The following is a 3,286-nucleotide window of genomic DNA, read 5'->3' as shown; positions in this document are numbered from 1 at the left end:
ATAATAATAATAATAATAATAATAATAATAATAATAATAATAATAATAATAATAATAGTAGTAATAATAATAATTAAACGACAATTGGGGACAATATTGCCAAGTAATACGAGGGGGGGGGGAAGGAAATTCGCAGAGGAAGATAGGCTTAGATATTATTAATTAATAGGGGCGGTAAACGAGCGGTAAACGTAAAGGTTGAAGCGTGAAAGTGAACGATTCAATTTTGGGAATTTGAACGGTATAGCGACCGTGACATCGGTAAAAGCCTTGAACCACACTGTACACACCTCCATCAAGTGGCGCGGTTGAATCCTGAACGCGAAATTCAATTTCCAAAGAGAATCCTCGCGGAATTGGAACGGTTCATCCATGCGAATTGGCGAGGCGCCGACGAATACGATTCTCTCCCTCTCTCCTCCTCCTCCTCCCCTTCTCCCTGCGTTTCAACAAAGTTGAACACGCACATAATGAACGCACCTAGCCTCCCTCGCCGTATTATCCTCGTCCTTCCTAATACTCCTATAACTTTGCCATTCTTTTTAACGCGAAATACACGCGTGTATAGTGTTGGATAATTCCGTGGATCGTCGTGGCGAGATCGAATTTCCAAGGTGTACGAAAGGGAAGAAGGAGGAGGAGGCGAACGAAAACGAGAGAAATAAAATAAATTCTTGGGCGAAACGGAATTCATTATCGTAAATTCATTGGAAACAAGAAGGAATGCGCGAATTTCAAGCACGTTGAAACTGAAACGGTTAATGGGCTACTGTTGATTGGTTCGCTCGATTCACGAGTTAGCTGCTTCACGAATACACACATCTCGCCTTGTTACGCATTGATGGTGTAACGATCGTTGAACACGAAACCAAAACAAACGTGTTGGCAAATTATTGTGGCTGGATTGCCGCCCGTTTACCTTGTTACCCGCGGATAATACGATGCATTGAAAAATTTGTAACGAATGGCGGGACATCGAGGGAAACGCGGAAAGCGCGTTGTCCGTGTCTCGTCCGTTCGGAACGAAACACCGAATCCGTTCGTCAATCGTTCGCGATCCCGTTTCATCGAATATGCTCTTTCTCACAGTTAAAAGTCCAAAAAAAGAAAAAAATCGATTATCGATAACCGATCGAAAGATGGCTCGAGTCGAACGGTTCGTGATTCTTTCCTCGTCGCGTCTCTTAAAAATATATCGATATTTTTGATATTCGACCCAACTCGGACCAATTATAACAACATTCAGATTCCTTCTCATCTGAAATTCTATTAGCCAATGCGTAGCGTTTACAAAGGTGAATCGAAACCGCGCATAACTGTCGATAATTCTCTTAAGTTTACGTTACTCTCTTCGTTCGAATAGCGAGGAAATATATACGACGAATGTATCTAGGTTTAAAATTATTAAAAATTATCATCACTTGTTCGATCTTTACTTTTTATTCTTTTACATTTTCCTTCTCGTTTAAAAACGAAATCGTGAGATTGATGTTTCATTTCTATCCGTTTACAAAAGTTGCCAATTAACGCCTTCCTCTAGATTCCTGTCGCGACGAAGGAAACGTAATATAAAGCTTCATGGTGGATATAAAACTGGTGGAGTACGGTATTAGCCCAGAACCGGTGGTGGCCAAATTTTATTCCAGAATAAAACCGAACGTTACCTCCATTTTGCCTTTGTTGTCGAAAGAAAATGAACGCGTTACTTCCGGTGTCGTGGATCTCGCTGCAATCGTTCGCTTGAAAAAACAAGAGACGTTGTTTCGTGCGAATCTATCTTCTTTCGTTTCAAAGTGTCTAAGAAAGGGAAAAATATCTTAACGAATAAGATTTAGAAATCTGCACAAAGTTTCGATAGAATGCAACGGACGAATTGGGCTGAAGAGCGAGGGGAACGATGTATGTTACACAAGTGTGAAAGAATAGTAATGGAAGGAAAGCTATCCAATCGTGGACGACACCGCGTTAATCGAAATAATGGCGAAGAAACGGAGCAAAAATTGGAAAGATCGTAAAACTTATCTTTTGTCACCCTACGTGGTAACTAGATTCGATCAGATAGAGACGAAATTTATTTTAGTCTTCTAACGATAGAGAAAAATATTTATTATTCAAAGCAACGGAGGAGGATACGTTCGATCCACATATATGTATTTTACATGTCGGTTAAAACTGTAAAATCAATCGTTTCGTCCGAATTTCATTATTTCCCCCCGTTTAATGAATAATCGAGTTTGTACAAAAATAGTCGAAAGTATTACTTAGATAAATTAAATCGATTAAATGGACAAACGGAATATTTGAATCTATATTTCCTTTCGCGATGTTTTAACATTTTAACATCGAGTCACCGTTTTTACATCATCCTTATGTTATCCGCAAAGAAAAATTTCAGAATTACAAATTTCTTGAACGAGTTTAATCGGAAAATAAGGTAGGGTTAACCGAGCGCCTGTCTATCTTTACGGGTGAATAACAGGAGTGGAAAGCAATTAGGGGTTATAACGTGGCAAATTAGCGCACAGAAGACATTGCCGGTAAAATTTTGGCGATAACATTTCATTAGCAGTTTGTGTATAATAGGGCATCGCGTACATTACGTGTGTTTACGACAACAGAAACACTTGGGTATTTTCCCGCGTTCTAGAAGTTCCCTACCTCTCTAGTACGTCATCGCATCTGCATATCTCTCAACCCACTATTTGCCACGTTCAAATTTGCATTAATTAAATCTTGGAACCTAGTTTCCTTTATTTAGAAATAGACGTCTATCGACAACCATAAATTACGTACGCCGAGTTTCTCGACAGTGTATCTCTCCAATCAAAGAAAAAGATGAAAGAAAAGGAACGAAGACGTTAGTTGGTTTCGATTTCGGGGAAATTTCAAAATTCATTCTCGCGTTTCGTTTTTTCGCGGAAGGAAAAATTAATCCTCCCTGTTTCAAGAGTGCAAGGGACAGACGTTGCTCGTTGTTGTTATAAATCGGAAGGAAGTTGATCGGCACGGGCTCTCTCTAGCTTTGCAACAATGGTCGAAAACAACCACAAATTTCCCATCAGGGGGCATTAATTCGAGAAATGTTTGTCGATTGCAAATTCATATCGATCTCGAATTCAACGATAATTGTTATTGGAATGCGCTAATTATTGTTTGCACTTCTATGGTGGTACGCGTGTCGCTGTTTAACGATATTTCCAATGCTTATTTCCTGTGTAAACCATTCCGGACATACGTGTAAACACATTAAAAGGATGCCTATGAATCCATTCTTCCCAAGTAAAAA

General features: G+C 39.4%; 1 long non-coding RNA gene across 1 annotated transcript in view; it reads left to right on the top strand.

The window, feature by feature from the left end:
* LOC102673081 overlaps positions 1-3,286 on the top strand; it is a 22,291-nt gene that overhangs the window by 8,104 nt on the left and 10,901 nt on the right. The window contains exon 2 of the long non-coding RNA XR_422492.2: positions 2,009-2,011. This is a non-coding gene — a long non-coding RNA (uncharacterized LOC102673081). The remainder of the gene's footprint in view (positions 1-2,008; positions 2,012-3,286) is intronic.

The sequence above is a fragment of the Apis dorsata genome, unplaced genomic scaffold (genome assembly GCF_000469605.1).
Source record: "Apis dorsata unplaced genomic scaffold, Apis dorsata 1.3 scaffold_525, whole genome shotgun sequence".
In the NCBI taxonomy this organism is placed as follows: Eukaryota; Metazoa; Arthropoda; class Insecta; order Hymenoptera; family Apidae; genus Apis; species Apis dorsata.
Note: the sequence above shows the minus strand (reverse complement) of the source record. Positions and strands in the feature narration are given on the sequence as shown.